The sequence below is a fragment of the Lissotriton vulgaris genome, chromosome 9 (assembly GCF_964263255.1).
Source record: "Lissotriton vulgaris chromosome 9, aLisVul1.2, whole genome shotgun sequence".
NCBI classification, from domain to species: Eukaryota; Metazoa; Chordata; class Amphibia; order Caudata; family Salamandridae; genus Lissotriton; species Lissotriton vulgaris.
Genome location: NC_141697.1, coordinates 1,221,968,073 through 1,221,991,185, shown reverse-complemented (window position 1 = coordinate 1,221,991,185; position 23,113 = coordinate 1,221,968,073). Strand labels below are relative to the sequence as shown.

General features: G+C 46.8%; 1 long non-coding RNA gene across 1 annotated transcript in view; it reads left to right on the top strand.

Annotated features, from left to right (window-relative positions):
- LOC147693095 (uncharacterized) overlaps positions 1-22,723 on the top strand; it is a 526,488-nt gene extending 503,765 nt beyond the window's left edge. Inside the window, exon 3 of the long non-coding RNA XR_015299852.1 lies at positions 22,586-22,723. This is a non-coding gene — a long non-coding RNA (uncharacterized LOC147693095). The remainder of the gene's footprint in view (positions 1-22,585) is intronic.
- Positions 22,724-23,113: the final 390 nt, after the last annotated feature.

Sequence of the window (23,113 nt, the reverse complement as noted above, 5' to 3'; positions counted from 1 at the left end):
TAATCCTCACCGGACTGTGGCGGAAGAGGGCCTTATGAACCATACATATTGCTTTGAACATAATGCGCTTTCTGATGTGGAGCCGGTGTAAGGCCCCCAACCCCACCGCAGCAGATTAGCGCCGGGGAGTATCAAGCACTGTTCTTTTAGTTTGTGCCGAGTGTAAGTATTGGAGTCCAGATAGAGGGCATTGCAATAGTCCAATCTGGTTGATACCGTGGCATGCAATGTTAACTAGTTTCGAACAGTTAACCTGTTCTTGAATTGATACATTGACATGCAATGTGAACAGTTTAGAACAATAAACCTGTTCTGGAGTTGATACAGGTAGCTTGCAATATTAACCGTTTATAACAGTAAATCTATCCTTCAGTATCTGTACTTTTAAGTTAATCTATACATTGGTACATATACTTATTTTGATAGTTTATTGGTAGTTAATATTGTGGGTACAATTAAATATTGCTTCAGGTAGACATTTTCACTGTGAAACTGTGACTCACAAAATTAATAGTCTTTGTTTACCCAAACTGTAACTCTCTGGAACCCTGAAACTGTTTCCTAGCATTAAACGAGTAGAGATGAACTATAAGGTATTAAGCTGAAAACATAGTAATGGTGGGACTTGTATTGACATTTGTAGATCTTCTTCCACTCACTTGGAACACCTCTTCTTTCTCATTTTTATCTCTGGGGCTTACCTTCATATTTCTTCTTTTTATATATGTATTGTGTCTCATTATCTTTGATTTATTAGCTTGGTCTCTATTGTTTAGCGCTCCATCGCAAGCAGCACCAAGGCAAGCTTCCATCAGACACAGAGCATGCACGGCACAGGTAGCAGCAGTGCAGAATTCCATCACATACAGGGCATGAACACGTGAGAGCCTATGTGGCCATCAGCAATGAAACTTTACACTTACCGGAGACCATCTGTACAGAGGGGCTCCGCTCATCCATCCCACTCTGGCCTCCAGCCACTTCCCCATCTGTGGGGGGTCTCAAAGAGGAACTTCAAGATCACATGTGACAAAACTTCCAGTGAGGACTGTTGTGAAGGTCCTGCAGCCGTGATCAGGGCGGCCACCGGCGTGGATGTGCTTGAGTGTGCAGAGGAGCCCCTCACCCAGATCCCAGACCCCACTCCGAACAGAAGTCATCAGGAGCAGCCTTCAGCCACATGTAGTTTCACACTGGTAGGAGCTTTGCAAGCTTCCCTTAGATGCAGAATACACCTGTTGGTACGACATGCGGGTGCAGATGAATAGCGAAGATTACTGGTCTCTCTCCTTCTATGGGTGTCAGTGTTGAGTGTGGTAGATGACTGTTCCTCCGTCATCACCTACTTTATCCTAAGGGTGCCAAGATATGAAAGTGTTACAGCAAACAAATGATGGGCGGAATGCTGACAATGCAAAAATTCTCCCCCAGTCAAAAGATCTGGGTTAAATCCATCATTCTTTTGCTCACCGTGCCACCCAAGTTTAGACCCAGCCATATGCAAATCAGTCTTGACCCTGTGCCTCATGGGAACAGTCCAGACCGAACTGCCAGGCCATATCCTCCCTGGACCGGAAACAAGCATCCTGGGACTGGTTTCAGGATATGTCACCCCTCTTCAGCCAGGATAGCTTGAATCCAGTGGCACAGTGAGCAAGGGACCCACGTCTGGGCATACCCATCCCACTTAGGACGAAAAGTGTTTCAGCAAACAAATATATGAAGATATGATGGTGCAGCATTGGAGAGATGGGCCCCTCTCTTGTGACCCAGTTGGTGCTTCCAACTGGAGTGATAAGAGCTGCCTGGACCACAATGTCACCTCTGCACACTCCTCTCCGAAGCCCAGGCAAGGTGGGGTGGCAGGCAGTTTCCTGGGGCTGTACTGCCATATGTAAGGGCATCCTGCAGGGGACGTATGGTGCTTCCCCTAGATGTAACCTTCCCTCACTCAAGGTAATCACCAGAGAGCAGCATTAATCTACACACAGACTGACAGTGTGCCATGCTTTCATGATTGTGCACTGTGGTGTATATACGCACCCCTCAGCGAATGTACAAAATATGGAATAAAGTGTTCCTTCCACCCCATGGCTCACTTCAATAATATCAAAGCTGTCACTATCCCTGCTGGGTACAAGACCTCATAATGAGCAAACTATGAGTACAAGCCTCACCGGAAATGCAAGTAGATGTGTAGAGCTTCTGAGTTGGTCGTTTTGGCAGAAAGCTTCAACAAGTCTTATGGAACTACACTATGTAGACACATCTATGGTGATGGACCGAGAGGCGCCAGAGCCGAGACGATGTAGCTGGTTTGTGCTGGTTCTCCAAGGAAAGTTTTGTTGATGCAAGCTGACCATCTATTCTAAATCTAGTGGCAGTGGCTGATACACCTCATTGCATTTGGCTAATAAGAGACTGGTTTGCCATGCTGATTTTGCCTGCCCTGGACTCATTTGCAGTGGCGGGTTAGTTTGATTTGTACTCATTCACTGAGCTAGGTTTACCTGACCTGGATTCGTTCTCAGTGGTGGTTTTGTCTAACCTGGATTTCTTCTTAGCGGCAAGTTTGTCTATTCTGGAATGGTTCACTAGGTTGAGTTTGAGCAGCACTCTTTTATAGGGTGAGTGTGGTGGATTGTGACCGGTTCACCATGCTGAGTTTGGGCTAGACTGCTTCGCCATAGTATGCCTGCCTGGCTGATCTGGACTGGTAATGTGCTGAGTTTGCATGAACTAAATACAATCATTGTGATGAATGTTGCTGAGGTGGATTTGTTAACCGCAGTGAGTTTGAATGATCTAGGTTTTGTTCTGGATTTGACTGATGCAGACTGGTCTATCTGGTTGAGTATGGATTTTTCCACAAAAAAACACACGAATTAGCAAAGCCGCGTAAGTCGCCTTTATAATTAGCGTGCCAACCTTGTGGCTTTGCCAATGCTTGTTTGTCTAGCTCTGTTTGAAAAAAGTAAAAGAAATTGGAGAAAAAACAAACATGTATCTTAAAGTATCTCAAAACTGTAGATTAAATCCAATAGTTTCAATGGTTAGAAAAGGCAAGGGGCCCGATTCACAGAATGAACTTAAGACTCAATCCTAAACTTACTACTATTTTGGTATTCACAGAATGCACTTACTACTTTTGGCATTCACAGAATGCACTTACTACTTTTGGTATTCACAGAAGTTAGGATTTTGTCTTAAGTTTGTCTTAAGTCTGTCTTAAATTCATCTTTAGACAAACTTAAGACAAAATCCTAACTTCTGTAATACCAAAAGTATTAAATTCATTCTGTGAATACCAAAAGTAGTAAGTGCATTCTGTGAATACCAAAATAGTAGTTAGTTTAGGATTGAGTCTTAAATTCATTCTGTGAATTGGGCCCACGTTTTTTTTCAAATATGTTTCTCCCACGACACTTTGAACAGGGGTCGAAATAATAGGTTTAAAGGAAAATACTTGCAAATGCCTGATATACTATCCACAATACTCAGAACTGAAACACGCTCCAGCCATTTTGTCCTTTGCAGTAGCCTAGAGAGCAGATTTATAGGTCTTTTGAAGAAAAGAGATCTCCTTTTCAGTCATTCTAATGACACCTTCTGCCTCAAACACCAGCTGAGTGTGTGCAACCGCTGGCCCCAAACCCAGTAACACAAAAAACCTTTGGGGCATATTATCAACAACGATCGATAAATATCGCTAAACGCGTCTAGTGCGTTTTTCATTATCGCCGTATATCGCCAGATCACATCACCATGTTAGGTGCGTATTTGCAACGATTTACCAACAGGCGATGTGAAATCCGGCGCTATACGGTGATTTCCATCAATATCGCATGAAAACCAGCGATGTCAGAACTGCGCTGAAGAAAATGTTGTAAATAGGGAGAAGTGGGTGTAACCTTATAAACCACTTCCCATTATGCACATGGCTAAGTGGAGTATTTTACAGATGTTGTTTTTCGCCGATATCCGCGGTTAGCGCAGATTTTTTCATTGATGCGCGTGTTCTGGGCCGGCTCGAAAATACTGCGATGTGCGGTTAGCGATTATTTTCCTGTTGTTTCCTGAAGGTACACCTACTTTGCATCTCATTAGCGATGCAAGGCGAGGCATTTGAAAAACGGCTGCTAACATGCGCTAATACATGTTAGCGCCGCCTTGTTGATAGGGTAATTTAATTTTAGCAGCTTTTTTGGCTTTTAAAGCCAAACAAGCGGCAAAAGAGCCCTTGATAATATGCCCCTACGTGTGCCAAGGTTTGCGCTTTTATGCAATATGTGGAATGCAGGAGATAAAATAAAAACAGCCTATAAAATGTGCTTTTTTAGTTTACCCTGGGGTGCTGTGCTTCTACAGACACGCTGGGAATGGTGGAGAGTAATACAGTGAGTTGGGCCAGCTATTTGAGACGGAGAGCGTCACATCAGAGAGAGAGCAAGAAAATACTTGCACTTGCATATATGTTGAATGAAAAAGGATGGTAAAGAGGCTAGTATCACCATTGGCAGCCTTCCCCACCCCTCCAACATAACATGCATGCTAATAAATAAACACACAACACATTTCTTGTTTGGGTAAAGTTTCTGCAGGTTTATTACATACATTGTTATGTAATATGGTGGGTTATCTTATAGGCGATCCAAGGGCAGGCAACCAACTGGGCCGCCTGCCCAGATATATGTCAGTACAACGCGATCTTTTAGATCGCGCTACTTGACAACGCGGATATTACAACGCAAGTCGTTACAACGACTTGCGTTGGAGGGCACGGATTGAAGAATATTATAATTTTATATTCCAACACTAGTCCACTTAACAGTAGGGAAGGTGTTGGAATACAAAATTGCAATATTCCTTGACCAACAGCGCCATCCAGCGCAAGTCATAGTAACGACTTGCGTTGTAATGGCAGCGTGGTAAAGGTCGTGCGGTGTAAACACCGCGTTTTAAACGGCGCTTACCCGCCTGCCCACCTGATGAGCCAAACAGCACTGGTGCGATCCCCATCTGTGCTGCCCTTTGTGTTGATCCTCTTCCCGGATCACGTGACACATGGTCCATTCTTACTCACACCCCTTTCATGGCGGATGGTAGCATAGCAAACCCCGGTTGTACAGGCCCACAACCGCCCGAAGGACTAATGGGGCACCAACACGGTTCTCCAGGAACCTCCCATGAGGCTCCTGGGCTTTGGCTCTGGCGCCCCCTATGGTGCCTTGCAGAGGTACTCTTCTGTACCCATTTGCTTCCAGATCGCCCTGTAACTCCGCCTGCAACGAAAAAAGACAACATTACAATATTCTCTGCCTCCTGCCTGCCACGAACCACGCCGGGTAAACAGTAGGGTGGGAGACTGTGTATCGAATGTGCGAAAGAGGACGCCAAGCTGATGGGGGAGGCCTATATACTTCTCCCCCAGTTCCAGCGCCCAGGAAGTGATGCTCCCCAGCACGCCGCAACAAGGCTGGGGGGACTCCTCCCTGAGTCCCTGCCCCTAAGGGGGGTGTGGGGTGCCCCGATGATACCAGAGGGCTGCCCTCTTTAGGGTCCCATGCGGGGGCCTCGGTCAGCCGCATATTCTGCAGGGGAGTGGCAACTACGAGAAGAAGAAGGCAAGCCATCAAGTAAGAAGCAAAGAAGTGAAAGTGACAACAACGCCAGCCAATGGAAATCAATGGCCGGGCTCTAAGCTCATGGGAAGGTTTTTTAATAGTCCGCAGGAGGCTTTCATCTAGAGACAGCAGAAAGCTGTGTGGAGGTCGAGAGCTGTAAGTGGCCGAAATCAGAATGCAGATGGGCGAGCTTGTTTTATGCCTGGACACCAAGGATTGGAATTTCAGGAACAAATTTTACATGAGAGCGAACCACGCCCTTTGTGTTTGTAAGAGTGACAGAGCGGAAAGTATGCATGAGCTTTGATATTTACTATTAAAATGATATCATGTTATCAGAGAATCTGTTTGAGTGGTTTGAGGTTCAACCTCTTGTACATCATGGAGGTGACATTGCAGTTCCCCTTACAGCCCTTCTTAAGGAGCCTCTCGCACCCTCTTGAACCCGTTCTCTTTAATAATGAGTGCCCCCGTGGAAGAGCGGCAGGAGACCGCCATTGAAGCGGTGACCACAACAAGGCCTACTGCGGCCACCAGCACTAGGGATACGAGTGGCCAGGTTCCATCACAGTGGTGTGGATGAGTAGTATCGCATTGGGACTCACCTAAATCTTGGTGCTACGCCGAATGTATCAATGCCTTATAGCGCAAATAGGTTGTCCTCCATGAATCTTCCTGATTACTATTCACGAGGCAAGCTTTCTTCCACGCATCTTTGTGAACAGCAGCAAATGCAAAGATGGCTGCCTCAAGAGACGCCCAACGTCTGTCGCTATATGTTCTCGCAGTATTCTACATCGCAACTCCAATATCCAAATGGGACAGAGGTCGCAATGTCAAAAATATAGTACTGTGTGAGCACTGGAGGGAATATGGCGCTGTTACAGGGCAGTTGTCTATACCCCTCCCACTTTTCCAGTACTGACAGCTGTCCCTCATAGACAGATTTCACTTTCCTTATAATGGTTATTGAGTGATAAGACCAAATCATAACCAATCAATGTTTTGCAACCCTAGAGCAGTCTCGAAGCATTTATAAATATCTTTGCCAGCAGTCTGTTTCCGGGTCAGCCTGCCAGGCGTTAATCGGATCTCCAGTCTCCTGAAACTTTCAAACCCGCCTTAGAACATGGCGGCTTCCCTCAGCTAAAACAGAAGTCCACCATGCTGTCCATAACATTATGGTTTAAAGCACCAGAAGCAGACGTCTGAGTTTAACTTGTCGGTCAATGTATGGCCAATTGAGGGACTCTATACAATTTCATCAGAAATCCCAAATTCGGTTTAAATTTAATGCAGTTGTGAGGTTTTTTCCCAGTGCACATTTCACCCCAAAAAAATATTTCTTGAAATTTAGATTTAGAAAAGTGCTTGGAAAAAGTTTTCTCCACAACTATTCAGAATCAAGTGGTTATGCGGATTTGGGGAAATATAATGCAATATAACCGTTTTCGAGTAGCATGTAAGTTGTACTGAGGACACAAGCAGTTAGGCTGCAAGGCTCGGGAAACGTGTCTCTGAGTTGGGGAATAGTAGCTTTTATTATTATTATTAAAGTAAATTTATAAGGCGCTCAGCTACCCGGAGGTTTCCCGGTGCCATAGGACCATACGCAACAGAGAGAATAACGTCTACTGGTTGAATAGCCAGATTTTGAGGCCTTTACAAAAGATCTTATGGCTGGTTTCATGCCAAAGAGATGAAGGTAGCGGGTTCCACAATACAGGGGCCAGTTAGGAGAAGGAACGACTGCCCATACATGACAGTTTGCGATGAAGAGCGAAGCGCACGTGTCGGAAGATAAGACTGTCCTAAGAACATAGATACTGGCGTGCTATGCCTTGTTTGATTTTGTGCATATAGCATTGGGTTTTAAATTTGGTCCGGTTCTCTATCCTAAGCCTGTGAAGATCCCGGAGAGCACCTGAAATGGACGATTATTTAGGCACATGGGACAGCATTCTAGCCGCCAAGTTGTGAACCACTTGTAATTTGTGAACTGTCTCCTTGTTGGCTCCCGAATACAGGACGTTACCATAATCCAGCCTAGACATGATCAAGGCTTGAATCACTGTTTTTTGGGTGGGACCGGGCAACATCCAGAGTATTCTACGGAGCCATTTTAAGATGGTAAAGCAAGTTGATGCAGTCTTGACTACTTGCTGTCTCATAGACAGCTGATCATCGAGCATCACGCCTAAATTGCATGCAGCTTGCACCGGTTGGGGTAGTTTGCCTATTTCTGGCGGCCAATGAAGGTGGCCCCAGAGATCATTATTTTTACCCAAGATCAGAACCTCAGTCTTTCCACCATTTAACTTAAGCCAGTTTGTATGCATCCAACTAGCTATTTTTTGCAGCCCTATCTGTAGAGATGACACAGTGGAGGGTTCGTTGGAGGAAAGCGAAAAAAGAAACTGGGTATCATCTGCATACGAGAAGATAGATAGCCCAGCTTCTTCTGCAATAATAGCTAGAGGACTGACATAAAGAATGAATAACAACGGGCTAAGAATTGAGCCCTGTGGTACTCAATACCGAGAAGTATAGGTCTTGGAACTGGAAAAGGTTCTTCCAGTGAAAAAAATGTGTAATCCATTCTAGAGCTGGGCCAACTATCCCAATGGACTGGACTACCTTTAAAAGAACTAAGTGGGACACCGTATCAAAAGCGGCACTCAAATCCAATAAAATGAGTGCCATTGTTTCTCCTTTGTCCAAATGCTGCCGAAGTGTTTCTGTAACTCCTAGAAGTGTTGACTCTGTGGAGTACTCAGCTCTAAAGCCTGATTGAGACACATGTAAGATTTTACGGGTTTCCACATACTGCGAAAGTTGTTGATTCACATGTTTTTTCCAAAATTTTAGAAAAAACAGGTAGCAAGGAGATCGGGTGGAAGTTTGACGGTTCAGCCGGGTCGGCATTCGGTTTTTTCACAAAGGTGGGAGAACCATCGTGTGTTTCCATTTGGGTAGTAAGGTGGCTTCTCTCAGTGATGTGTAGGTAACTCTTGGCTTTGTGGTAAAAAAAGCAGCGTGCTGTTAATATCACAAAATGTTCTGCAGGAATCTGCTATTTGTTAAATAAACTACCCGCCATGACCTGAAATAGTCAATTAAAATGTCTTCTGTGCACCGCCGTCTTAGCTGGCGATGACGCTGTTCGTGCAGCCTTAATAGTGGCATAAAATATTAAAATATTATTGCTATTGGGTTGACGGTAAGTAATTCCTTCCGCCTATTAAGACAAATAGGTATGGTGTATCCTACTTAATATCCCAATTTCACTAGATGACAGTTCTAATGACGAACTATTAATATCGCTTGCAATAAAACCAAAATGTGGATTTTTTTTGTGCCTGTGAATCAGAGCTTTCCAGGGAGGGGGTCGGGGTTATTTCATTCCCCTGGCAAGGCCTGCAATCAAAATAACGGATGGAAATAATAACAGTGTTCTTTTAGATCAAACTCTTTTAAAGACCGCAGGATATTAAGGCCATATATCAGCGCTTTTGGGACCGATCGCAGAAAGAGCGGTCGATATCGGGTCCGGCAGGACTGTCCGTAGCATCACGCGGCAGCTGCTTGATGCCCCGACAGGACTTTGTTATTGAGGGGGGACTTCAATTCTGAGGGGCCTGGGGGGCCTTCCAGGAATAAGATATTGGCAGAAACAAAGACGGCGTTAACCCGTCACGATGCTGAATGGTAGTTTCTAAGGCATGGGCACTCGCAAACATTTTCCAAAAGTCTGGGCTGTGCTGTGACCGAGAGCCCCATAAAAGAAGGGGTGGGGGGAAGGGGGTGAGGGGGCACTCCCAGTAAGGTGGGTATAGAGGAAGTTAAGCATATACATCTAGTGGCTGAATTGCACAGTGTGAAACCAGAAAACCTGGCATTAATCCCAGCTTCCCCACTTTACCAAAATGTGCAATCCTAGGCAATTGTTTAATTTCACTTTCCCTCCTTTTCCTTTTATTGTCACATATAAGAGGACCTCTAAACACATGCCTTCAGGAAGTGTACTACACAACACCTTCTCTGTATATGATTTAATAAACTATAATGTTGTTCATGTGTAATAGGAGGTCAGCCTAAGTGTGCACATAACAACTGACTTGCCTTTTAGTACACTATTGGCATTGCTGTCAGTGTGGGGGGAAGAATTTATGCTTCTAAATTCATATTTGAAAACAAACTATCACTTACAAAAATACTTCTCAATGTACTGATATAATCTGATATACTAAGGTGAATTTATTCTGCATGTTATTGAAATACACTTTTTGAACTTTTGAAGAAACCTTATAATAATTTTACACTTTTGCTGCAGGACTGCTTTGAAAATAAAGGTGTTCCTAAAGTTAAGCAGTGTAGGACAACTTATATAATTCCATTCTTTAACTTCAATTCACCTTTAAATTAAGGCCTGCCTGCATATTTAACATTGTTTTAATGTTAGCGTTGAGGCGATTGAACAGCAGCCCATGGGACTGTGTGTAGAACTCAGGGAGGCCGCAAGCATTCCCTCGACCGTACTATGAGTATCACTGATCTATGGAATACAGTATCCCCTGCAGTACATTAAAGGGATATTGCAAACAGCTAAAGCTCAAGAACTAGCTCCTTTATAAGATTATGGGCTCCGAGGTGACTTGCAATATCCGTTAAATGTACTGCTGGGGGTATTTTATTCCTTATAATACAAGGCCACATCATCACCCTTTGCAGAAACTTCTTAAATCCTTGGTGTCTTCCTCTTCCATGTTCATGGCAGACAAGAATTTAAAAACGGAATCTGTACTGCAAAATTAAACAAACCAAAAAGAATATAGTATTTTTTTTAAAGGATATTACATTCACTGTGGTTGAAATTGAGTAGAAACATTTAGAGATTCTATCTTTAATATAATGACTTGTAGCATGGAACAAACTAAACATATTGCCATAAATATCTCCTTTCTGCTGATCACTTTTTCTTTTTAGAGAAATCTATCAGAAGAGATAAAAGCCAGTTTCTGTATTTCTTGTTTAAACTGCAGCTGTAATTATGCACCATGACTTGTCTTTCACAGTGGTTGCTATCTCTGGCAGTTGGCATTGTAATATCAGAACTCAACTGTAATAACTTATTACAGTTGAACAACTACGTAATTCCTTTATTACCGGTGACTACATATGTCACAACTCAACTGTAATAAGGAAATTAGAGAAAGGCTTTTAGACAGGGACCGCAGCCACCCATGTCTTATAGTGATGCATTGACTGTGGGTGTGTTACGAGGGGCTGGTGATGGTGGAAAATGCACGAGTGTCCAAGGACATGGAGTCATCTGGCCAGAATAAACTATTACATTGGGGTGGTTTGACCTCAAAAACATGATCACCCATAACATCAAAATATGTCCATTGCCTCACATTGACTAACCTCAGACATAAAGAAACATATCTGTCAATGATGGACTGTTTGAGAGATGCACATGATTGGCCAGCGAGACTATGCTTCAGGAAGGGGCAGTTGCCTCTACAAGGCGGTTCTTGAGGCATTATAGCTTGAACGTTGGTTCATATGTGGACATCCAGAGTGTCTGCTCCTTGGTGTATCTGCAGTTACAATTCCCTTGAGGAGAGGCTGCATGGCTGGGTCTGTGATGTGTAGATCAATGGTGTGCAAAGTTGAGGACTGGGTCCATACCACAATTTCTAGATTGCCACATAAGATGGTATTACAAACAGCAAATATAAATGGCTTTTACATAGTCAGTGGTTATGTTGAAAATGTGGCACGGATCCAGCCTTCCCGGACCAATGTTGGGCTCTTCTCATGTAGACGCTGACAATGAAAATGGATTCTTACTACAGCACACTATGAATGTCTGTTGCCATTTATTTATCTCCACTCTATCCCCAGAGATTTGCTGTTCTAATCACAGCAATGCTTTTAGCCCAAAACTCTACCCACATGAAAAGAATAAGTGGGCATTGAGGTAAGATGCATCAAAGTGTTCCATCAGTGGATATGAATGTCAGTGTTACCGAGAACCCAATGTATCCGGAGACAGGCAGCGATATGTGGAATTCTTGCCTTAATTCCAGCCACTTGTAATTATTCTGGAAGCATCCCGGTCCATCATGCTCCTTTTGTGCCGCTGCAGACAGGATCAAGCCTATAGAAATACAACATGGAAAGGCAAAGACCTGCCCAAGAGTACCGAACTGTTTTGCCACCCTCCCTCTGTACAAGAATACAAGCAGCCTCAGGGATGGTTCAGCCTGACCCGGATGAGCCCTCATCAGTGGCACGCATTTATTGTTCTGTGGCTCAGCAAATTACGGGACCCTTGTGGGCATACCTGTGGCACGTAGAGTGACTCACTGAGAAAAACAAAAAGTCATCGATGCATTACTTGATCTTAATTTCAGCTTTTGGTAATCACTGTGAGCAGCATTCCAGTCTATTGTTTTTTGCTCATTGTGCCATCGCAGACAAGAAACAAGTAAGGTGAAAAGACTTCAGACCATACAGAACGCCGCAGCCAGACTCATCCTCGGCCTTCCCCACCAACCCACATTACTCCCCACCTCAGAAAACTTCACTGGCTCCCCGTACAGAAGAGATGCCATTTCAAGCTACTGACCCAAGCACACAGATCTCTACACAACCAAGGATCCGCATCCATTCACCACTGCCTGAACTTTCACCAACCGTCAAGACTACCCTCTGCCTCTCTTTTACTTCCACATGCTCCCCGCATCAACCGAAGTCGAAGTGGAGGGCGCTTCTTCCCCACATGATAGCAAAGACCGGAAACAGCCCACACTCCTCACATCCACCGAAGCAGAAGTGGAGGACGCTCCTTCTCCCACCTCGCAGCAAAGTCTTGGAACAGCCTCCCCACGCTCCTCCGAACCATCACCTTGCTTTCAGAATTCCAAATGGCCCTCAAGACCAGGCTTTTCGAGTAAACCTCCGGGACTTGCAAGCACCTGGATACACTATCGGGTGATTAGCTGCGCTTTATAAATCCTGATTGATTGACTGATTGATAAGTACATGCAGATCAATCCTGGTCAAGTCACAGAAAAGACTATCCAACCTGAACGATTAACATATGGTCTCTCATGAGGATGAAAGCAAGCCTTCCCTCCATCCGTTTTAGTTTTGGTCAGTGACAACGCACTCGGCGGCACGCGACCGCAGACAGCATTTGAAAAAAGTCTTGTACTGGCGTACCCACAGGAAGCCAAGCCAGCTGTGTGTCTCAGCATTACTTTGTTTTTAGTAGGCACATTTGGATTAGGGCTGTGTGAAATCATATTCCTGCAATCAAAGTACTGTGAAGATGGCAAACTCAGCAACATCATGAAGCTGTGACGTCAGCAGAAGAAACTTCCAGCAAAGAAAATGTTTTTCAGAAGAGTCTCCCCATAAATATTAGTGAGTGCTTAGAGGAGGCATTGACCTTATTCTCAAAACTTTTCACTGTGATTGGGCAGATCTTGCTTACTGTAGTGTAGACCTTACTTCCAATAACAAAGACTTTACTTCCTATTGCAAAGAGCTAACTTCCATCAATGAAAACCTTACTTCCAAAGGCAAAGATAATACTTCCAATGGTGAAGATCTTACTTCCAGTAATGAAGACCATACTTCCAACAGCAAATTTCTAACTTCTAACGATGAAGACCTTACTACCAACGGAAAGACCATACTTCCAACGGTGAAGATCTAACTTCCAATGATGAAGACCTTACTTCCAATGGAAAGACCATACTTCCAATTGCAAAGATCTAACTTCCAACGATGAAGACCTTACTACCAATGGAAAGACCATACTTCCAACGGTGAAGATCTAACTTCCAATGATTAAGTCCTTACTTCCAATGGAAAGACCATACTTCCAATTGCGAATATCTAACTTCCAATGATGAAGACCTTACAACCAATGGAAAGACCATGCTTCCAACGGTGAAGATCTAACTTCCAATGATGAAGACCTTACTTCCAATGGAAAGACCATACTTCCAATGGGGAATATCTAACATCCAAGGATGAAGACCTTACTACCAATGAAAATACCATACTTCCAATGGCAAGGAGCAAACTTCCAACGATGAAGACCTTGGTACCAATGAAAAGACCATACTTCCAACGGTGAAGATCCAACTTCCAATGATGAAGACCTTACTTCCAATGGAAAGACCATACTCCAATTGCGAATATCTAACTTCCAACAATGAAGAACTTACTACCAATGGAAAGACCATACTTCCAATGATGAAGACCTTACTACCAATGGAAAGACCATACTTCTAATGGCGAAGATCAAACTTCCAACGATGAAGACCTTGGTACCAATGAATAGACCATACTTCCAACGGCGAAGATCTAACTTCCAATGATAAAGACCTTACTTCCAATGAAAAGACCGTACTTCCAACAGCGAATATCTAACTTCCAACGATGAAAACCTTACTACCAATGGAAAGACCATACTTCCAATGGCAAAGATCAAACTTCCAACTATGAAGATCTTGGTACCAATGGAAAGACCATACTTCCAATGGTGAAGATCTAACTTCCAATGATGAAGACCTTACTTCCAATGGTGAAGATCTAACTTCCAATGATGAAGACCTTACTTCCAATGGAAAGACCATACTTCCAATGGCGAAGATCAAACTTCCAACGATGAAGATCTTGGTACCAATGGAAAGACCATACTTCCAATGGTGAAGATCTAACTTTCAATGATGAAGACCTTACTTCCCATGGTGAAGATCTAACTTCCAATGATGAAGACCTTACTTCCAATGGAAAGACCATACTTCCAACAGCGATGATCTAACTTACAACAATGAAGACCTTGCCACCAATGGAAGACATTACTTTCGACGGCACCACCCCAACCTACATGCTAAATCACCCCATGGTATTACAGTAAAGGAGTTTGGATTTCTCAGCCTGGTCAGGGGAGGGTAAAGCTTACCCAGTGCGAGATTAAACCCTGTGGTCGCTTCTAGGCAGTAAAAATGTCAGGGCCCCCCTCGCAAATGTTCTCCAAATATGTTTTTAGTTTAACTACTAACAACTTAAATAAACACCTACATTACATTAATACAGTATTTTCTCTATATAGTTTCTAATGTAAAGTTTTCATTTCTTTGAGTTGATTCATTTTTTTCTGTCAATTGGAAACAATTTTAGAAAGCTTGATTGTAATTTTCATTCAAGATCAAATCAATAATATTTTGATCTTTGTCATGGGACCCCTAAAAGGAGTGGGGCCCATAGGCCGGTGCCTTCTTTGCCTATTTGGTATTCCAGAACTGTGCTTACCCATGCACAACTCCACCCATTTAGCCACTCTCACCCCGCTCAGATGACAGTTTGTGTATTTTTGAGCTGTCCTGAGTGCTGACGGGGTAGAGCTAAACCAAATAAGATTGAGGTGATGGTTGGGGGGCTTATTAAACTGCTGGTGCCTCCTTTGAGATAGGCCCTTCTGTAGAGTCGTTCTCTGCATAGCCAGGGCTAGGGCCCTGATGCATGCAGAACCAGCCGGGACTGCGAGGGACCAGATTAGGTTTGATGCGGAGGGACCTCTATAACCAAGTCGGTTACTGGGATGAACTACCCTCCCCCCGATTTTCCCGCATTCTGCCTATACATTTTGTATTTTCAAGTGTCAGTGAGTACACAGCCACTCTTTAACCACACACCTTAGCGAGTGTGTAGGTATTACATAAGGTTTCACGTGGCACAAATTCAACTGTGCCACTCACTTTTCACCCCCTTTTTTGGTCCTGAAGAAAGTCCTTACACCATTTTTTACGGGCTGAAACATGTAGACCGCCACACATAAAGCAACTTAGGGTAGATAATTCCAGATTAGTTGCACAGCACATACTATCCTTTTAACCTTATCCTGAGCCGCCACTATTAAAGTTTTAGGCAAGGATCCTCAGAGATAATTCTAACTGTAAATAATTCACCCTACATCACATTTATGCACAACACCAGCTCCGCTGTAATCAGGCGTCATAACACACCAGGTTGGTGTGTGAGGGGTCTTTTAAGAACACCTAATGGGTCCATATTCTTACTACTCACAGTGATCTAATTGCATACACATAGTGGGTCCATCCACATTGTTTAAGTCTTGTATTGATCCGGGGTAGGGCCGTACCCCTGTACAAACCTCTATTCTCTAAGCTCTCCCTTTTTGATTACCTATAGCAAGGTCTACCACGCCACTGTGGCTTCCCGCTGTCAATCTGGCTGCCCCGCCCCCGGACTAAAGGCATGACCCCATATGTCACTCCCTGCCCTAGCCAAGCTGGAAATTCAGAAAAGTGTACCGGCTATTTGAGGAGGAATTTGGCTCATAATATAATCAGAAACTTGTTTTACAATGATGAACACCCGTTAACGATGGCACGGCCTTCCCATCAATGATGCGCACAGCGCCCGCTAAGTGCGCCTCTTCACGGCTGCCCGCGCGCAGGCGATGCACGCTGTTCTGCTGTTTGCTGTTGCTCAGGTAGGGGGGCTATTAACTCTCTGAGCCTCTCCTAGTGATTCATGATGCGGAGAGAGCCCGTTATCCATCTCTCTGCAAATCGATATAATTTTACCATTCGCCGAGCGCGCTCCAGGCCAACTGAAAAGAGGAGGCGGCCGCCTCAGCCACTGCCTTCTAAACTCAGTAAAGATATATATATATATTTTTGCTGGATTCGAGAAATTGAGGCATTTTTCCCCATTATGCGTTGTTTGTCGGGACCAGTCATTTGTCACAAGCGCGGGCCAGGAGCAGCCTTCGATGTGTTACCAATCTTGAAGTTCAGAGCCAATTATGGGAACCAGAGAACATTCATCTTTCAATGCTGATGAATACAGAAAGAAACCATCATTTCCTTGTGACCCTTGATGCACCAACGTCATTTAGGAGTCACCATGGGTCGCGGCTGCGACCCCCTGACTTGCCCCTTGTAACCTCTGGCACTGCCTTTGCAACCCCTGGCCTAGGAGGTAGTGAAATCTGTGCCAGGACACCATGACAACTTGTCCTTATGGACGTCGGTGGCAGTTCCACTATTAGTGTAATAAAAAATGGAGCACAATTAGCTGGAATATGACCTTCCCAGGCAACTGAGGCAAGTAAAAGTGTTTTTTAAAATATATGTTGTGTGCGTGCTTGCAGGGAGTATGTGTTTACCTGCAAAAGAGAGTGTTGGTAATTGTGAATGTGTCTGTATGTGTAAGCATGTGTGTGTGATTGCAATTGAAGGTCAAAGGTTATATGATGTCACTTGCGCTATCCCTTGCATTTTGGTCAATTGACACTCATGCCTAGACGCTGCTCCCGCGCCCCAGGGAATCCTATGTAATAAACTTTCACCCCAAATCCAAAGCGCACGCATTAAGTGTGGAGAAGTCACCTCCTGAAGGGCCACTGAGACGTAGGGATCAAAGCCCTGTAACCTAATCAATAATGTTGAAATAGGAATAACGGTGCCCTATATTTAATCAATCACGCAATTCTAGCGCAATTAAACTTGGATTTTAAAGTCTTTTGAGCCTGTGGCTGCACTGAAACGCTGTTGGTCGCTGCAGCCATCTGATGGCCCCCATGCGCTGTCTAGTAGGTTCGACCTAAAAAGGCAGGAAGGAAAAGCATCTTTTAGCGAACGTCTGAGAGTTTGAAAGGCCCTGAAATAGAGGGACCGACCTGTCAATTACTCGAAAGAGTTTGGGTAAACCAGTCAGTGGCGGCCGGCACAGGGAAGAGCGGTAAGGCGCGACGGGGGCGGATCAGGATGGGGTAGGGGTCGGGGAAATCGGCAGACAACGGGATGAGTGTCATTAAATAAAAATATTAAAAGAAACACATACCTTGCACTCGCCGCATTGCAAATTCGGCGCAAGGTAAGTGTTTAAAAAAATGTGACGTTACTTATCCTGTCGTCTGCCGACTTCGCTGACCCGCCCCGCCTCACCGCTCTTACCTGTGCCGGCCGCTACTGCGACCAGTCGTGTGGTGTCTTAGCGTGGACACGCTCTAGTGTTTCTATGAAATGTAATACAATCTACACCCACCCACCACAGACGTCATGGTGTCACATGACGCTGCCAATAAAAGAGGCTGAGCGCACGTGCTCAGGACCTTTCCTACCACTCTATCCTGGTGTCCGTGTCGTCCTTGCTGCACCTACCATGAGGGCCCAGGGCCCATACCTTCAAACATTACAATGGCGACGAGGTCGGTAGTGCAACCCACGCGTGCCACTACCAAACACTGCGAAGAAGGGGGAGTGGTGCCTGCCTGAAGGGCACCCCCTGCAGCAAGGCACAGCGAGCCGAGAAGCCGGTGCAGGTCGGAGCCCAGCAGCCACCAAGAGGCGACCAGCTAGCCGACTGAAGCCACCTGCGACGGCCGCCACCAACATGTGCCTCGAGGAATGAGCGGACCGCCCAGAGCCCACCTGAGACGGCCGCAAAGCAAGAACCCCACCAGAGTGGAGCACGGGCCGGGTGGAGTCCACCCGCCACGACCGCGACGCAGCATTTGGCCTGCCGGCCGAAGGTGAGCCCCTGGCGGGCGAAGTGCCCAGCAGTAACTGTGCCAATATATAAGCAGGACCAGCGGAGCCTACCCGCGGCCTGCCCGAGTCATCCCCTGCCCCCGCCACGTGTGTAAAGGAAGCGGCGGGGCCCTGAGTAGCCACGGCGCGAAGGGAAGGCGGCCGGACCCTAAAGCCAACTAAACCCACGAGGGGGAGGGAGCGGAGTAGCTAACCGCCTCCCGACCCCCCTCGCGACGTGGTCCAGGCCAGCGGAGCCCACCCGCGACCGGACGGCAGCACCTCCATCGAGGGAAGACACAGCAGCGCCAGCGGAGCCCACCCGCGACCTGCCGGCGGCACCCCCAGCGAAGAAGAGACCAAGCAGCGCCAGCGGAGCCCACCCGTGGCCCGCTGGTAGCGCCTAGAGGAGGACGATGACTGCAGAAGCCAGCGGAGCCCACCCGCGGCCCGCAACAAGCATGGCAGGTCTCCGCCGCGCAGCGTGAGCAAAGAGGAGCTGCAGCGGCGGGAGACCGGCGAAAGTGAGGCCAGCGGAACGCTACAGTCAGAAGACAGAACCGGCGGAGCCCAACCGCGGCCTGCCTCTAGCGCTCCCCGCCAGGAGAGAGTGACCGGAGAGACCCGCACCCCCACCGGAGAAAGCAACCTCTCCCCCGCCCGCGTGAGCACTGCCGAGGCGGCCGCGGACGGGGAGAGAAAGGAGGGAGAAGCAAGCAGCTGCAGGCGGCCAGCGCCGCCGAGAACAGAAGGCGCACTCCCCCCTCGTGTGCTCCGCGTTGAGGAGCAGTTGGGCACGGGGGCAAGAGAGAAGAGACCGTCTGCCAGCTGCCAGCGCCGCCGTCAGGAAGGAGCCCCCGCGTGTGCTCCGTGTGAGGAGCAGAGACCAGCAAAGCGGTCAACACCGCCAAAAGTTCAAATTAACCCACCGAGACACTGAATCAAGTAGAACCACGGTGCACCCACAAAGACAGCCAAAAATTGCCCCCAGCACCCAAGCTGCACAACACCAAAGGGACATAACAGTGCGTTTACAGTATATGCCTGACGTCAGCACATTTTAAATAGGTACATTGCTGCACACGAAAAGCAAGAGAAAATCACTCACCCATTTCTCAGCAGCAGCTCCAACCCCCTGTGCACTGAAGCAGTAGAGTGCACACCCGGGAAGACAATACAGGCTACAAGATCCTGCAACACTGCCACCCAGTGGCCAAAAGTATTACTGCACCAACATCTTCAAGCACAAAACAAGCACTGCTCAAAGCAAAAGAAGTTAGCACCATCTAGCGGCAACAGACGGAGTAGTGCCCCAAGGGAAAGCATCTCAACGCCGCAACCCAGAAAGCGCGCTCCGCGCAGAAGACAAGGAAGAGAAACCACCAACACGCACCAGCAAGGAGTCGGCAGACGCCACTTCCAGAGTGACGTGGGAAGAGACACTAACGCGTCACCAAGCATCCAAGCAAACGTCTGGAGAAGACAGCTGCCAAGCACTGGAGGTAGGATCAGGGAATAAGACTGCCGAGATCAGAAGACGGAGAGAGCAGTGACTTCTAGTGGCCACAGGAGATCACCGCAGCATCAACTACTCCCGCCAATGGTCCGAAGCAGCAAACGTCTGACGCCATCCAAAGCAGCAAGTACCCGACGGTCCAAAGCAGCAAAGTACTGGACGTCAGCCAAAGCAGCAAGAAAACGACGCCAGCCAAAGCTGCAAGTACCGATGACACGCTACAAGTGTCCGAGAGCCTTGAAGAAAACGGGCGCAGATAACGCGCCACGTGGCAAGGCACAGCCCCCACGAGATGGAAGAAGGGCACAGGTAACGCCACAGTGCAGAAGAGTTACCGAAGAAGACCACTAAGCGTGGCACCCCCAGAAGCCGATCCACAGAAAGATCGCGTACCAAGTATGACCCGCGATGGGTTCTCTAACCAACATCAGAAAGTCCGAAAGGACGACCGAAGAAACCTGCCAAAACATCAGCAGGAGCGGGCCGCCAATGGTCCAGGACGTTCGACCTAGTCAAGGTCTCTAAACACCATCCCACGAACGTCACCTACAAGAATCCAGTGAAGAGGGTTCGCGACGCCAACTCAGGAAGCTGAGGAAGAAGGAGGAAGTGTTCCAGTCGGGGACAAACCAGGATCACACATGCAGCGGGCGCGCCCTGCATGGAGGAGCCAGGTCAGGAGAGAAGATGCAAGATTGGACTGAGTGATGTCGCGAAACAGAAAGGAAGAAGAGGAGAGATCTGCGTGGCACGTCCGCCACTGCGAAAAGAAAGGAAGAACAGGAGAGATCTGTGTGGCACGTCTGCCACTGCGAAAAGAATGGAAGAAGAGGAGAGATCTGTGTGGCACGTCTGCCACTGCGAAAAGTAAGGAAGAAGAGGAGAGATCTGTGTGGCACGTCTGCCACTGCGAAAAGAAAGGAAGAAGAGGAGAGATCTGCGTGGCACGTCTGCCACTGCGAAAAGAATGGAAGAAGAGGAGAGATCTGTGTGGCACGTCTGCCACTGCGAAAAGTAAGGAAGAAGAGGAGAGATCTGCGTGGCACGTCTGCCACTGCGAAAAGAAAGGAAGAAGAGGAGAGATCTGCGTGGCACGTCTGCCACTGCGAAAAGAAAGGAAGAAGAGGAGAGATCTGTGTGGCACGTCTGCCACTGCGAAAAGAAAGGAAGAAGAGGAGAGATCGGCGTGGCACGTCTGCCACTGCGAAAAGAAAGGAAGAAGAGGAGAGAGCTGAGTGGCACGTCTGCCGCCATCAACAGAAAGGAAGAAAAGGAGAGACCTGCGTGGCACATGCCACAGTGAAAAGAAAGGAAGAAAAGGAAAGACAGGTGGCAACCCTGCCACGGCTTGAGAGCAAGGAAGGATATCCACGTGGCCGTTGCCACAGTTAAGCAAGGAAGGACATCCACGTGGCCGTTGCCACAGTTAAGAACACCAGAAAGAAGTATATCCCAGTGGCCGTTGCCACAGTTAACAATAGAAGGAAGTAATCCACGTGGCCGTTGCCACAGTTAAGTAAAGAAGGAATGAATCCACTGGGCTGTTACTACAGTTAAGAGTGAAGAAGAAGTCAGGCGCAGTGGGTCCCCACAGTGAGCCCAAGGCCAACCATCATTCCACGGCGAACCACAAGAACTCCAACCGCACCCGTCACCGAGGAGGTCAGCAACAGAAAGACTGTGAGTACAACGGGGTTCCCCTAGGCTTGCAGACTGTTTCCATCGGCACCACCACCAGGCCTAAGCGGACAGTTGTTCCCCTAAACAAACTGAACTCCATCTGCCCAACCCCAAGCAGCGGCGAAGTGAAAAGCTTGGCGGAACTGAACACTTCACTGCATCCTGAGATATGTTATTTCCTACAAATGTAAACTCTGAGGCTTAGTCTTTCCATAGATTAAAAGGGGGAGTGATGTGGTGTCTTAGCGTGGACACGCTCTAGTGTTTCTATGAAATGTAATACAATCTACACCCACCCACCACAGACGTCATGGTGTCACATGACGCTGCCAATAAAAGAGGCTGAGCGCACGTGCTCAGGACCTTTCCTACCACTCTATCCTGGTGTCCGTGTCGTCCTTGCTGCACCTACCATGAGGGCCCAGGGCCCATACCTTCAAACATTACAAGTCGGAACTTAGCACATGGTTGAAGTAATCATATTTTCACAATAAACACACATGAGCTTGCGATAAGTGCAACCACTGTCAATCACTCCAGGTAGCATTCCACCCCACCGTTCCTTCGCCCACCACGCCTCCTCTGCTTGAAGCCACCCACATGCAAGTCAGTCTTGACCCTGCTCCTCATGGGAACAGTCCAGCCTGAACTGCCAGGTCGAGTCCTCCCTGAACCAGAACCCAAAGCAATCGAGGACCGGTTTCGCCCTCATTAAGGGTTGTCAGTCATATCCTCACAAACCATCACCGTACCCACCCTGGCTTGACCCACCCTGGCTTGTCTTCTGCTCCAAGAGGCCAAGCTGGTGTTTTAGTTGTACGTATCGCGTAACAGGAAGTGCTATTGGGGGATTGAGGACATTCGCAGTAACACTGAATTGTATCGCATTTTTAAAACGTTGTTTGGGTCTCTCCACTAGAGGGCAGTAGAGATGGAGAGATGGTGCCTACCTGTATTAGGGAGAGCTACGCTATTGGGTTAATTGTTCTTATAGAGACAAAACACTTCTTTTATGCCATATGCTGGTATGTGGAAGTTCTTGAAACATGCTTCTCCTGCCTCCTTACATGTGTGTGGTGTGGTTTGTGTCTTTTTGTGTTTTACTCAGGTGCCATGCTTTGCTTTACTGCCCTCTTTTTATATTTCCTTCATTTAACTGGCATCATTTTTCCTTCCAGAGGAATCTGAGCTGTTTCTGGATGACCACAGAGCTTCCAGGCGCTATGCCGGCGCTACAGGCGCGGCTTCTAATGAACAGTGAATGAATGAACAGCCACAGACATCCGTCCTGGAGATGCAAAAGCTATGACTGCCCTTGTCCGGTAAGATGTTTGTGACTCAAGTGCCTGGAAAGATAATAACATATTACTAATAGTGACCGTAGGCACCTTGATAGCCAGATGTTGTCCCCTTCTGAATCAAACATGACATAAAGACAATGTTAGTCAAATTAAGGAATGCAATCAGTGTACTTACAGTCCAGCCACCTGCTGCCCCCTAAGATTCTACAAGATTTTCTCTTTGAAAGCCAAGTATTTCTGAGTCTTTATGTAATATTATAGTTATGCCATGCCATGCAATAATGCTATGAGATGCACATTTGTAAACCCAATGTCTACAGTGTCGAAGCCAGTGTTGTGTTGGCGGGTTCCCGCACTGCTGTGTTGCACTTGGGCGCGTGTGGGTGTTGAGTTGTGTCACCATGC